The 16001-nt window shown below is 43.9% G+C and overlaps 1 protein-coding gene across 3 annotated transcripts in view; it reads right to left on the reverse strand.

The window, feature by feature from the left end:
* Smyd3 (SET and MYND domain containing 3) overlaps positions 1-16001 on the reverse strand; it is a 523810-nt gene that overhangs the window by 193994 nt on the left and 313815 nt on the right. The window lies entirely within an intron of this gene.

The raw sequence follows: 16001 nt of genomic DNA on the forward strand, positions 1-16001 counted from the left end.
AAATCATGCTAACTTAGGAGCACTTCATGTTGGGTAAGTTTACTTCAGGCCGCTCCTAGCTTACCCCGAGGATAATCTGAACACAATGCTGCCAGTGCTTAACAAGTATCTCGTACCTTCTGGCTGCTATTGCTTCAGAGATAGGTCTACAGATGGCAGACACTGGCCGCCCAGTAATAATAAAGGGAATAATGATACACCTATTATTTGAAAATGCTATCACTATCAGGTGGGAGGGGAGAAAATAAGGAAATACCCATTTCAAACTTATTACAACTGTCTTAGCCAGCTAGTCTAGGGGTTAACTCAAGGTTTCACATGTCACTGGCCAATATTCTTGAGCCGTATTAGACTTACATAAAAGTCTATTTTTGCTATATTACATGAAAGACATAATAGAGGACTTATTCTAGAATACTGGCTGAGTTACACAACATAACGGAAACTTCAACTTTTTACAGAAAAAGAGGAAAACCAGTATAATCTCAACAGAAAGGAAGGAAGACTTTCACAGGCAGCACTTGGAAAGGACTGCGACAAATCTGACCCAGGGGACAGCAGAAAAGAAATAGGTCACCCTAAATGTATCCGTTCAAAAGGCTCTGCCTCCTCCCCTTAAAGGTGTGTTGAGTACAGAGATATATTATGTCTCTCTGTAAATGAAAAAGAGGTACCAGGGGTGGCAAGGGCCCTGGACTCCAAAACCGACTGGCTGAGTCACAGAGAATCATGTTAGGTCAAAGCCTGTTACCAGGAACTGCTAGCTGCCTGTCCTGCTATCAGTGCTACCACAGAGGCCACTCTCAAAGACTGGGTGCATCCTGAGACTGGGAAGTGGGCCTTAAGCTCAGCAATGCACTGGGTCAACAATGGCAGAGAGCAGAATCGCTCCCTCTGTCATCTGACTGGATTTATGACTAAACTGGATGAAGACACACTGTTGCTGCTAACAGGAAGCCATGGAATTTGCAATAACTTCAGGAGCTTCTTTGCAAATGTCTCAGGGGCCATCCTTAGAAAAAAAATCACTTGTTTTACAATTTTAAAAAAAAGCAAACACAGTTGTTTCTCTCATCCTCTCCCAGTCTCCACAGAAGAGGCAAAAAGAGCTCTTAGACTCTGTCACATATCATGTCTCATTCACGTTCTATCTTTAAGAAACACACTTTGGCCACAGAGCCCCAAAACAGACAACTAAAAGGAATTATAACTTTCTTCTTTTGAATGACATGCTCGGTTTTGTGTTATTTATTTGTTTGTTTGTTTTAGGTATGTCTTTGCCAATCTCTATGTGGACCAGACCAGCTCCTCAGACCTCCACCTTCATATTCTCGGTGGCCTAGTCACTTCTGAAACCTAAAGAGTCCTACAGAGAAGCATCTACAAAGCCCCACTGTCACCACACCTGTTGTACAGACTACACATTCATAGCCTCACATAAATTATTTATTTACTATGTGTCCCTAATAACACGGTCCTTAAAACCCTTACCAAGCATCTTGATGACAGTTTTCAATTTTTTTTTTTTTTTGAGAATGGAAATGCTTCCTTAGATAATGCTACTTAAACCTGACAATGTGAAATCCCCAAGCAGAAGCAATATGCTGTGAAAGGAGCAAGAAAGGCCTGTGTGTGTTCTTAAGTGGCCCGGTGCTGGTAGGAACACAGGCTGCACCCTGAGACCGTTACCTGAGAGTCACTGATAATGTTATAAGCCTCTTCCTTCCCAGACAAAACCAAACATGGGACTGCATCTCATACAAGAAGCTCACTGTTACATAATGAGGGGCGAGGCTAGAATTTCTTCTCTGTGCGTCTAGCAATGTCTGACGGCTCTATAATAGAGTGCCCACAGGAAATCACACAAACAGACATCACTGACATGATCATCCTTGTAACAGAACACATTCAACAATTACTGGCTAATTATCATCTATCAGCCAAAAAGAAGAGTACAAGCTTAGACAGAACAACTTCCGGGATCATCTCTATGTGTTTAATAAATATTGAGATCAGAAATGGAAGTAAATGTTAATGGGGGAAAATCCATTATTACAATACAAACAATGCTGACCTTTGGAAGGGAACATTACTTCAGGTTAGTTACATTACAGATGAAGCTGAATTCAAGTCCTTGCAGCTGTAAACACAAAATTAGGCTGTTTTCATTCTAGCTTCATTTCAGTGTGTAGAGACTAAACCGAAATCAACCATTTTAAGTCAGAAACAATATTTAGGCTACAGAAAGCACAGCGGTAACTACCTGCCTTTGTTTAAAATCTCTGGAACAGAAGTAGTAGCATAAATTACACTGCCTCCAAAGTGACATTGAATCTTGGCCATTATAATGTGAAATTTGTTGGCTGTAATTTTCCCAAACTGCTAAATAAGAGTCTTTTCCTTTTATTGGGGGAAAAATGAGAGAAATAAATACAAAGCCAGTGGTTCCATATAAATGTCCAGGTGGATTCTACTGGTCAGCCATGAAGTAAGTACTAATGACTCAATGCTGGTCAGACGGAGAGTGAGGCCTCTTTTCCCACAGGATAGCTTCCCGTCAAGATGTCACCCAGAAGCAGCCCTCCAGATTACAGGCAGAGGCTGCAATTCCAACCTGGTGCACCCCTGCAAAAACAAACTCCCACAGCACGGGGGATTCTCCCAGATCGGATCATCCTCGGAGCGTCCTGCTCTCCCCATCCCGCCCCATCCCACCTGTCCCTCATCCCCAGCAGTGATTGATAGCATCTGTCTTCCAGAGAGGTGGCCATCATTAGGCTGCTTGCACCAGCCCTGATGGCTGTCCGTGCAGAAAGAAGGGCAGCCGAGCATAAAAAAGATGGAGAGCTCAGCTACAGAGCCTTGGTTCCTTGGGCAAACACTTCTTGCCACTCGGCCTCTCACAATGAGATCATAGGGCTCCCTCTCTTGCCTATGCATTAAAAATGTTCAGAATCTCACGACCGTGGTGTCTGGCATCTCCTCACTGGCCTTTAGCTCTTGAGTGAAACTTCAAAACAAAAAAACATGTATCCACAAACTCACCTCTCCACTGTTCGAGATTTAAGGTCGGTAGAAAACAGAACTATCACTTTCTACTGCAAACACCATTGTTGTGTAAAGTCACATCTTCTTCAGGGGGCCAGACAGATCTGAGATCAAGTCTTCAAGTTCCACAATTTACTAGCTAGCTCCCCTTGCACAAGGGGAGTGCTGCAGGCTTTTGTTTTCTCACTTATAACTCAGAATAATAAAAGCACTTCATGGGGTCAATGCAATAGACAAAAGCTGGAAGCTCAATGAAAGTGAGGATGTGACCGCTCCAAGGTACAGTTGGGGAGGAGGTTTTTATTGTAGAGACGAGAGAGGGAGAGTCCAGACCGAACCCAGCCATGAGAGGAGAGAGAGGAAGAAAAGAGAGAAGAGAGAGCAAGCAGATGAAGAGAGGAGCTGAGACCAGGAGCGAGCTGAGAGAGAGAGCGGCTTTTTATAGGAACTGGAAGCTGGGGAGAGGGCTGGCGAGGGTTAAGGGTTAGGGCAGCGTGAGAAGTGCTGGGAGGAGCTACAGGTAGGGAGGGCTAGACCAACAGAAGTAACCCAGGTGCACTTCAGAGGTGGAAAGTGTGGTCCACCCAAACCATGGACGAGCCCTTAGCAATGACAAGAGCATGGTGGCTCTATGCAGGAGCTGGGTAAACCTCCACAGAACTTCACTGAAGGAAAAAGTCCACGTTAGACTAGTACACGCTCTATTTTCTTTTATTTGTGTAACACTCTTGAAAAGGCAAAAGCGGAAAGTGGAGCACAGATCCATAGTTTTCAAAGCTAAAGAGAGAGTGGCGGGGCAGGACACTGGGCCCACTGTATGAGGGCCAACCGGGGACTCTCCAGGGGATGGGCATGGTCCATCATGCCAAGTTTCTGACCCACACCTTACCACGGTTTTACAAAATGTTGCTGCTGGGACTGGTGATGTCGCTGAGGAGCAGAGCATGTACCTAGCATGTGTAAGACCCTGCTTACCATGTGTGGACTGCTGGATTCCATCTCTGGCATGACATTAAAAAACAAAGACAAAAATGTAACCTCTTTAAGAAACTAGATAAAGGACACAGAGGATTGTCTCCATTGTATCTTATAACCACATCGGAGTCTACAAGGACCTCAAAACAACAGCTCCAACTCACAGAAATTAAAATATATACTTGAGATCACAGCAGTAATTAAGTGATACACAGAATTGAATGATACTTAAGCACCTATTAAATATATGAAAAATTGCCTAGCACAGTCAGTTCATGGCAGTAACAGATTCACAAGTGCTCTTCAAGACACCCCCTTTCAGAAGTTGTAAACAGACTGGATGTATCCTTGCTGAGCTTTACTCATGGACCAAATGGGATTCTAACTTCACAAAAAAGGTCTGATCATAAAACAAGAACCCCTTGACACACGGGGCTTCTCTGAAAAGCTGGGCTTTTGGGGAGAATCAAACCACGCTTCCCTGACAAGGCTGTGTGCTATGGATTCCACCAATCTGCCTCATCAAATATGTGCCGGTGGCTGAGGGGATGGTCCACCAGGTAAAAGCACTTGGCACAAGCTCTGAGTTTTGGGTTCTGGCACCTCAGGTGTGGCCATGGGCATATCTTTAACCCTAGCATTGTTGGGAGCGGACACAGGAGGTTTCTGGAGCTTGCTGGCTGTCAGTCTAGCTCTAGGTCCACTGAGAGACACTGTCTCAAAAGAATAAGGCAGGGAGAGACAGAGCAGGACACTTGACACGATCCTCTGGCCTCTGCATACACATAGCTACACATACCAACCTACACATGCATATCACACACACACACACACACACACACACACACACACACATACACACACGGTGTGAACAGAAGCATTGGATGCAGGGATTGTAATCCAGTTTGCCACAGTTACAAGAGTGGAACTGAAGCCAAAGCTTAATGTGTATGCTCTTTTGCAGACAGTGAAGAACGAACACAGAATATGGGAACCAGGATCCTCCGTGCTCAGACACTCATGCCTAGCTGAGGAAGAAGAGCAAAGGGGAGACTGGATCTGTGGACCAAACCTGCAGAGAAGGGGGAGCAGAGGCTGGCCTGGGATCACAGTGGGTAATGTAGCTAAAATTGGTGGGTATGAAGGAGGAGACCAACATTTCTAGACGGTGTGCGAACAACTCTGGATGGAGCGTCATCACGGCCTTTCAGGGACCTTGGCAATCAGGGCTCCACTGATGCCAAAGCACAACCTCACCATTCCCAGAGACCTATCCTGTCCTGGTCCATGAAGCACCAGTGAGTCTGTGGAAAGTTCCTGGTTACTCCACAAGCGTGCGAAGAGACAGCACAGGCAAAGGAACATTAAAACACACACACACACACACACACACACACACACACACACATTCCCATCCCCGTTTCCTGCAGTGTGTGCACAATGAGCTATGTGACGGCTAGCTTCAAAAATAACTCTTAAAAGCGAAGCAACCTCTCCGACTACCAGGTCGCTGGCCAGTATATATAATTATCAGATGGTCCTGTTTAAACTCATTAGTTCTAAATTAGAACTCGAAAGCCTTCATTCTGATATTAACAGAGCGAATAAATCTTTCTTTCAGTGATCCAATTCTGGCAATATGCCACGCCGATCTCTTCTCTAGCCTTGCGTCTGAGGAGCACATACTTTCAGAATGGCATTTAGTGTACAAAGGCCCCCTCCTCAGGAGCGTGCCACCCACACTTCCCTGTCAGCTGCTACTCCTGACCTGAGGTAAATGAAAAGGAAAAAGGGTCCTGGCCACTCAGCACAGGTCGCAGGCTGCCTCCTGGCGCACTGGCCAAATGAGCCCTTTGACCGACTCCTGCAGCGGGACAGGCTGTCGCTTCCCGAGGTGAGCTACTGACAGACAGACGTGTCTGAGGCACATTAATTGGAGCCTCTCGTCACAGGACAGCAGTGTTTCCATTTCTCTGCGGGAGCCTGTATGTTGCTCGTGGGATCTGGCAGGTGTGGGACCCCACCTCTGATGGTCTACATCCCCCATCTACTTTCTTTGCCTGTTTTCCTACCGCAGGCAATTATAACTGAAAATCGGCGTGCAACATGAGCTCATCCATATTCAGTCCCTTCCAGTTCAGGCAACTCTTGCCCAGAAAAAGAAAGACAGAAGAGACAGATTTGAGAAATGCACATTTGTCCCTGCACTTTGGTCCTCTGATTATCCAAATGTTTGCTTGTTGATAATATACAACTTGTTCTATATATATGTAAAAAAAAATAAATATGCAAAAGACAGCAAGAACAACTGAAGTATTTACTTTAAGTGAGAAAACATTACAAACATCAGGACCATAGGTGACAACAGCTGGGTTAGCTGGGCCTGCACAGGAGCAGTGTCTAAAAATACCCAGCATTACTGATTTCCAGAACACAGAGAGTCAAGAGGCAGGACTGAGACAAACATGGATGGGAAAAGGCTAGGGCACGGGCTGATGGGCCATCGTGGTGTGTGACTGAAGCCACCAGAGTCACACACCACAGCGGCTCTGCCAACAGCCTTGCAGATCTCATCTGAGAAGACATTATATAAAAATAAAAAATAAAAAAAATCTCAATTAGAGCTTTCAATGAAAAGCTATGTAAGACTGGAACCAAATGGGCTGTAATATTTCCTTACTTCCCATTTAAGAATGAAAAGGATGAGCCAAGCAAGGGGAACCATGCCTTTAAGTTCGGCACTCGGGAGGCAGAGGTAGGCAGAGCTCTGAGTTCAAGGTCAGCCTGGTGTACAGAGCGAGTTCCAGGAGAGCAAGGGATACACAGAGTCTGTCTCCAGAGTGGGGGGACAGACGGACAGAGACAGACAGACAGAGAGAGACAGAGAGGGGGGAAGGAAAGGGGAGGCAAGGCAAGGCAGGGGAAGGAAAGAAAAGGAAAAGAAAGGCAAGGAAAGGGGGAAAAAAAAAGGGATGATCTTCTTTTAGTGATGTCTATGTCCAGAGAGAACAGTTTTACCTTTCTTCGGGTTTTTACTTTCTGCAGCTACAAGAAAGCACATTTGGGTTCTCTTCTCCCCTTCCTTTTTATACAAGTAACCATGTACCATGTGGCCCATGGGATTTATCTCTGTGCTCTTATCAAAACAGCTTAGCGCTAACATTGTTCCCCTTCGTACCACTCCAAGGAACGGCTACAATAGCCTGAGAACTGATGTGTCTTCAGATTATCTCAACTCTTCCTGTATAAGGTGTGGTTAATGTCGTATGCATCTAATACACGGGTATTTGATAAATAACTGTAGGACAAATTCCTCTGCATGTAACTGCTGAGTCAAGGATCATTTACACCTGCAGCTGGAGAACTGCTCCCCCTACCCCCCATTTACCTTTTCTGAATAATCCTTGTTTCTCTGTGCCCTTGCTGTCAGAGTTCGCTACCAAGCCCTCTGTCCTTTACCAAGGCCACCAGTAAAAGTTAAGATTTCAGTAGGGCTACGTTCATGCTACCTTTGTTATATACCCCCATGTCCTTGGAGGCTGACCCCTCAGGACAGAACGGCCATGGCTCTGGAAGCTCCTGAGGGAAGGGACTGGTCTGTGGGAGGAGGGAGTTCTTGTCTACTAAGCTTGTTCCAATTTCTACTTCTCACAGGGCTCCAGGGCTCCAGGGCTCCAGGGCTCCAGGGCTCCGAGGTCACAGCTTCTGCCCTCCCCTACTCCAGCCTTCACTAGTCCGGCACCAGTTTCTACTTGAAGTTTCAGGCCCAGAAACTATAATGGGTGCCTGCTCTGTCTGTCTCTGATTGTCACAGTATTCCCACTCTGTCCCCACCCTTCCTTTACAGTCAGGAATCTGAATCATTTGGGGGGAAATGTGTGCCGGTTTGTCTCCCTAAGACAGTGTACCCTCCCTCCTGTCTACTTTTCTACTGGGCTATTGACTGTTCCATTAGCAGCTCGAAGAGCAAAGAGTTCATTACCCATTGGCTCAAAGGCTGTGATGTCACAGTAGGCTTGTCATGCAATGCTTTTCAGAATTATTAGTTAATAGAGTGGACTTTATCTGGTATTTATGGCTTTTGGTTTTATATCACATTTAGAAAGAGAACAAAGAGTTTGTGAAAGCACAAAAAACTCAAGGAAGGAAAAACAGACTGTGAACTGAATCTACCGGCCTAAGACCCCTAAAGAAGACTTGGCCTTCTAGGGCCTTCTTAGGTGGAACTTCTCAAATGAAGCCTTTCATGGAAGGAGGACAGCGCATGGACTAGAATGAGCACCTTGCTGAAGATCCTCTTCCGCCAGAACCCCAAGCATCCCCTAGACCTCAAAAGACACTTCCCTATATGACTACAAAGGATCTTAGAAATTGACAAAACATTTTCAAAATCATATCGGGGCAAAACTCCCAGAATGTTAGATAATTCTATCCTCCCTTTTCCAGCAGCTTTCCATCATCAGCAATTGGGTCAGGTCTCCTACAGTTCTGATCAAGGGATGCTCAGACCCAAATACGGTGGCTGCAGGATTTTGCTCCAGAGTCTAACGGCTCTTAGCTTGAGTTTGTGATTGTCTTATAGAAGCTAAAAACAAATGCGTTTGTGACTATTCTGTTAGGTAGAAACAGAAAGTAAAATATTATAAATTTAAATACTTATTATTTAGAGAGACTTTTTGTTAGAAAGCCACTGGTAAACACAAGTTTCCTGCTGAGGTTCAGTGTCTCATGTCTAAGGGGAGACAGGCACAGGTGAATGACAAGACACAGAAGGGAGAGACCTGGAGGCTTGATCTAGCATGGCTTTACATCCTTCAAAATACAAACAGAAAGAGGTAATAGCAAATCCAGGTTTCTTACGTGAGTTATTTATCTAGTTGCTCTACACAGATATGCATATACATGGATATTTGTTTATCTCTTCATCCTAACATAAATGTATGTTTGCTGATATGAACCCACTAGGCCCCATAAACTACCTATAAAATTCAGATTAGAAAACAAGCTTTTAAAGTCAGAGTAGCCATCTTAGCTGTTTTTGCATCACTGTGACCAGAACATTCAACAAAAGCAACTTAAGGTACGGAAGAATCATTTTGGCTCAGAGTGCCAGAGAGTCTGTCCCGGTGGGGAAGGAAGGAGAGGCAGCTCAGTTCACAGCAGTGGGAGTGTGTGGCGAAGGCCGCTCGCACCATAGCAGGGCAGGATGCCCAGGAGGCCAGAACCGGTGACCAAACTATGATCACCACAGTCCTGTGCCTCCTGGCCTATTGCTGCAGCCTCTGGCACGTGGCCATATTGGTGCTGTGCCTGTAGTCCTCATGTTGATACTGACAAACTTGTCAGAGACCCGATGTATCCATTCACTAACTGCTCCAATAAATTCTACCAAGCAACTCATCTGCAAGAACACCCTGTGAGATGAGAAGAGGAGAAGTGGCTGGTGACGCTTCTGCAGGGACACAGACTGACACCCATCAGGGCTACCCCTCGGTAAAGAGAGAACCCCCCAAGGTACATGGAGTCTCCTCAATTGACTGGGCCATGTGTGGAAGGAGGAAAGGCCGCAGGTTCGATTCTTTCCATCGGTTACTTTTACTGTATGTCAGAGGCTGAGACCAGTTATGAGAGTCCTCAATATCTCACTCCCACATCAGAGGAGGTACAGGAAGAAAAGAGCCGTCCAACCCGAACTGTCAAAATTACATAGGTCCAGAGTGGATCAGTACCATTGTCTAAGTTACAGCCAAGGTCCAAGGTGATCTGTGATAATGCAGTGTTAAGACAGTTCTACTGAGTAATATTAAGCTGAAATCATTCCTCACCCTTAGAAGACCCTACTGGGAAACAGAGACTATTCACTTTTCAAACAGATGCAGTCTAGGATCCTACAACTGTCAAACACACCATCTATCATCTACAAATCGAATGCTTTCTGACAATTGGGGAGGGGGGCTTTTTGGGATGTTTGCTGCATGATATTCACAACTAGAATATTATTGATATACAAATATTAAAATAGATTTAGTGGATGAATAGACTTAATTTTCTCTGAGCAAATGAGTTAAAGAAAAGAGGTTTTCAGAGTACAGCTTCCTGGCTCCGCCAGCCCATTATCACAGTCATCTCCTTGTGTGACAAGGGTCACCTGCGGCTTAGCTGCTCTTCACACAGATAACTCACTGGAGACTGGATGGGGCTGGCCCACTGTCTCACTTCTCTCGGATAAAACATCCCACCATTCCTTTCCAATACATTTTTTTGTTTGTTTGCTTGTTTTCTGGCAGAAAGTTCCAAGGTTAATCCCAAATCTAGGACCTGAAGAGAACAATAATCTGTGCTTGGCCACACTAGGTCCAGGGCTTGGGGTTGTAACAGTTCCCTGACTGGATTATAGCTCTAGTTTCAAGCTGTGTTTCTCAGAACCTCCCCAGGCCAATAGATCGGGGTGGGGTGAGGGCACACAGCCAGGCTCCTAGGCGTTCTCCTCTTTCAAAATACCAGTAAGAATCTATACACCATTCCCAGTGACAGAATGGGCTCCTCTCCTTTCATTTTCTTAAAAAAAGGATATTTAAAAGGGGGGTCCATTAAAATACTTTAAAAGCACACGCGCTTGTGGGTTTCTAAGTTTCTACAGCTCTCTAAAGTTTTGTGGTCTACACACCACTGATTCTATTGTACCTTAATATTCGCCGCACAGAATTTTGTTTGAAAAATCACATAAAACAGTGCATAAATGGCAAATAAACACAAGGCAGATGGCTGCACGTTTTCTGCCTTTGATATCCAGGTGTTGAAGACGTCATGGTAGACAGAGAAGAGAAGTGGGAACAAAAGCACAGAATCCGCACAAAGCGAAAGGCTCACTTGTTTCCCTCTCCCCCCCCCCCACAAATGTGGTTTTGGGAGGGGGGAAGAAAAGGAAAGATCAGAAGACAAAATGCCATAAATGCTGAAATGTACATAACATCTTCCCAGTGTCACAGAGCAAACTTCTGGTTGTTTTGTTTGCTCAGAGTTGAATTTTTCTGTGAAAGAGTGCATGTGGGTGTGGGTGTGGGTGGAAGTGTGCTCTCACGCGAACACACCCCACATTGGTGGGGCTCAAGCATCCATAAGATATACTGGCAATGATTATGCTCTCTAGGCAGGGAGTCCTGAAGGGACAGCACAGGAGATGTCCTGCCTGTCACAAAGGCTAGGACTTCAGATTCTGGAAGAGAAGCAGAGAAGTTTCGGCCTTAGAGTGGATTGGGATGGAGTCAGAGCTCATGCAAGCTAGACCATAAGGATAGTTTGTATCAGAAACAAAGCGGTCCAAGCAGTTGGACACACTTTCTTCACCATTTACATGCCTAGAGGAAACTCGGAACACGTACCTTGTGTGGTACTTCCGGGAGGCACTTTTTCTAATAGTCTCCATCACAAGATTGGTTTCTTTTGTCACACTAGAGAAAGGGGAGGATCCAAAAGTTTAAAGAGTCTATTGTAGGTCCATATGGATGTTCCTCCGTGTCCACCCGACCCCAACGTTTGTGCTCTTCTAACCAGAAAAAACACAGCAAGATGCCTGTGTGCTGCAGAGTACGCAGGAAGAGAGAAAATAGGTGGCTGCCATTTCTATACACTCGGTCCTGTGTAAATCGGTCTTGGCAAGTTGCACCTTCTGAATCCGTGAGAGGCCCTTCTTAGTAAATGCGGCTCAGATAGGGGAAAGTAATGCCTGGAAACAAGTTAATATGCTAAGACACAATCAAGGTGGAGAAAGCCCACAGGTTTCAAAATAAAACCACACTTTAGGAACCGTGGTTTGTGCTGGTCACTTCAGCAGCACAAACACCGAAGCTGAAAACATGCAGAGATTAACATGGTCCCTGCCCAAGAGCTGCATGAGAATCCATGAGCTTCCCACCCCGTTGCCACAGTTCAACGGAGAGAGACAGAAGCATTGGCACACCAACGTCACTGTAGAAAACAGTGTGCTAGAAGACAGCACACCAAAGTTTTAGCCAGAAAGACATGGTAAGCATTGGCCAGGTGTGGCAGGGTACACCTTTAACCAAGCACCGAGGAGACAGAGGCGGGCAGATCGCTGTGAGCACAAGGCCAGCCTGATCAATATGACTGACCAGATTGAAAAACTGCACAAGGAACATACTGAAACATGTCAACACTGTGTGTTTATGTACCAGTTAAACTATATTTAATTGAAAGGGAGGACCTCATATACTCAACCTATAAATTCCTAACTTAAAGTCCTTCAACTGACACACTTCCAATCAAAAGATACTCGACAGTAATTGAATGTTTGCTCATGTGGACAGTGATCAGTTATCCACCCACTTGTAAGGACTTAGTTTCACTAATGAATGAACTCCAGAACAGCCATCTAGGGGTGGCATCTTAAGTTAAAAATACAAATAAGAAGAGGGTGAAGCTGCACTCAGGAGTCATTCACAAACACCTTTAGCTTTGCACAGAGCCCCTTTCCTCCCTCTTCTGGTAAAGTATCTCCTTCTACAGCTTCAAGGTTGATGAGCCAGTTTCTGAAGGCCTCCTGTATTCCACACCTGTCACCCTCCTGTCCCACCTCTGCATTCCCCTGTTCACGCTCCCCCTGAAACTCTGTCTACTGGACCAAGGGTGTTGTATTTTACTTCGTTCAGTTGAGGCTAGTCCCAGTTCTCTGAACAGAGACTACTCTCTTGACAATTAATTTACTTTCTGGAATAAAGAAAAAATCCTAATAACATGAGTATTTCCAAATACTCAAATGATTTCCAAAATATGCTGGGAACTTTTTCTCTTTTTTACACCTTTTTGTTTTGTTTTGTTTTGTTTGTTTGTTTTGTTTTTGAGATAAGGTCTCACTGTACAGCTCTGGCTGGCCTGGAATCCCTGGAGACCCATTCACCTCTGCCTCAGGAGCACTAAGATTAAAGGAGCGCACAACCTGGTATATCCCTGCTTGATTATCCATACCCTCAAGTCCATACAGTAATTACATGCCAACATATGGATGCAGTCACACACTCAGGTATTTAATCCGTGCATTAACTCTGCTCTGTCCGCCATCCTCACTGTTAAGAATGGGTTATAGGAATAAAAATGTTTAACAGTTTTTGATATTCTTCACAAAACACCAGAACTTACCAAGGTCCAACTGTACACTGTTATAATTCAGTTAAATAAACACTGCCAGATATGTACGCAAAGTGAATTAAAATACTTCCACATTCTAAACAACAACAACAAAATGTCTGAATGCCACAACACATATTCAGGAGTTCAAGAAAAGAAAACTAAAGTAGCACACGTATGTATTTAAACTGTCTTGATGTGGGACCAACACTAGCAAAGCAAGATGGTTATTTTAATATGGGGGATGGGCAGAAACATGGGGAATAACTCAGGACACATGGGCGTCTCTCAACCTTTGGACAGACTGGGACAAAAAAATAAACACACATGTTCTCCCTCAGGGCGCACGCCTGTGGTGAAGAACAGGGCTGCCTTGGAGCAAGATGCTCGATGATAACTTGATAAATGCTGTTTACCTTTAAAATGTGATTAAACAGCATTTATAATGAACATACTTGGGAATGATGAATAATGTATCCTATGAGCAGTAAGGAAGAATAGAAAGTGATTGTTGGAGGAAATAGTTTTTCCCTGGCAGCTGCCCAAAGCCATCACAGTATGTATTTTCCGTTCTCATGCACAATGAAGTCAGAACTGTGCCAGAGGCAAAATCCATAGTATAGGAGAGGAAAGGCAGAATGATTCCCACAAAGAATTTCCAGGACCTCCAGGTGAAGGCGAACCTGACCTCACCCTCCGTTAGGCCTGGCCAGGATTATCCATAGCACAGTGGGGTCCCACAGGGAGACAAGGGCAGACCTTACCCATGAGCTCCAAAGTTTCTATTTAAAGACAGGAAACCATTCCCCAAAATAACGTACCATTTTCCCCAACTTGAAACTTGTATACATGATTAGACAGACTTAATTTGAATTGATTCACTATGTGTTTTTCTAAATCAAAGGAAGTTCCTTTTACAAAAGGTTGCTACTTGGATTTACTTCCAGAAGTTGTAATGACTCCTACACCAAACAATGGGAAATAACTTGAGTCCATATCAATATATACCAACCAGACATTTTAGGAAGATAAAAAGAATTAATCTGGGGGAAGAGTTAGGCTCTGTTTCATGCTTAGAAGAGAGGCTAGGGGTCATGGGTCATTGAGGAAAAACAGAAAACAAAACAAACAAACAAACAAAAACACATGCAACCTAATTTCCAGCCCTCCTTCACTAGCCCCAGTTTGATGAAGAGCTTCCTGTTCTGGCTAAAGCTGCAAAGGAGAGTTAATGAGGTCCCATATGTACACAAACACAACAAATTAGGCCAATAAATCAATCAGGTAAAAACACTTAAACAGGGAAGATGAGAATAACTCAAGTATGGTGAGGACAATTTAGCAGAATTAAAACAGCAAACATCATAGTAAGGGTAAAATGTTATAGCCAATTTCATTAAAATAAGAAAACTGACAGATGGCTGTCAAAATACTGTTTTGAGGGGGTCTGCCTGATGTAGGAAGTTAAGTAAAATAAATATAAATATGTAGGTAGCATCTTTGCAGATAAGAGTATATACTTTGAAAATGCACTTTTAATAAAAAATACTAAAATAGTAAGAATGTGGTAAGTACAAAGGTTTAAGATAACTACATAAAAAATTAACTTTTTGAATACTAGAAATATATAGCTATAGGATTAAATGAAAATATTTTTAAAACCTAACATTTAATTGAACAAATTGTAATAAATGATAATAATAATATTTTTTTAATTAAAAAAAATAACTAACCTCTAAGCAGGGTGCACTGGCATACTACTTTAATCCCAGCACTCAGGGGCGCAGAGGCAGGCTGATCGCTGTGAATTCGAAGCCAGCCTGGTCAAAAAAGTAAATCCAGGACAGTCAAGGCTACACAGAGAAACACTGTCTCAAAAAGCAAAATCAAGAAACTAACATCTATCCTAAGATATGTAGAGTAAATTTAGTAGAAACTATATAGCAAAAACATGAAAAAACAGAAAATGTCATTAAACGATATAAAAATTACGTGAACAAATAAACAATTATGTTCCCAAAGAACTAATCCCCTAGAAATCACACTTTCTAAAGTTAATAGATAGTAAGACTCTTACATGATCTATTGCAGTAATTTTAAAGTTCATTTGCAGCAATATCCATTCAGATGAGCAGTAAGTGGCAGCGTTTTACTAGACACTAAACTTCCTGTCAGCCGTGTACACGAACTAAGACAGGGATGACTAGGGCTGAGATCTGGGCTCAGTGGTAGAGGGCTTGCCACACACGCATGCTAAGAGGGATGGCTCAGTGGTTAGGAGCACGGGCTGTTACTGCAGACAACCCACGTTCAATACCCGGCACCCACATGGTGGCACACTGGCGTCTGTAATTCCAGTCTCAGGGGGATCTAACACCCTCTCTGACCTCGCTGGCACTGCACACATTCACAAAAACCATCATGCACATAAAATTTAAAATATATACATATTTGTAAAAGCTGTTGTAATATTTTTTAATTACTAAATGTGATGAAGTCAATTTAGTATTGTTTGGGTTGTTTGTTTGTTTTTCAAGGCAGGGCTTCTCTGTGTAGAAAGCAAGCTGGCCTTGAACTCACAGCTTTCTGCCTGCCTCTGCCTCCGTGAGGGCTGGGATTACAGGCGTCTGCCACCATACCCGGCTAATTTAGTAGATCTTGACAGCAAAAAATAGTGTTAAGCATTGGGAGACCCTTCTAGTAAGAAGAGTGAAACTGAAGGAGACGGAGGAGAAAGAGAACGGCATTGGAAAGGAATGGTTAACAAGAGCAATTAACTCAGTCAGACACAAAAGCAGTGATTCTCTAAACTGCTTTTATGAAGAACATCGCTC

The sequence above is a fragment of the Meriones unguiculatus genome, chromosome 11, assembly GCF_030254825.1.
Source record: "Meriones unguiculatus strain TT.TT164.6M chromosome 11, Bangor_MerUng_6.1, whole genome shotgun sequence".
Lineage (NCBI taxonomy): Eukaryota > Metazoa > Chordata > Mammalia > Rodentia > Muridae > Meriones > Meriones unguiculatus.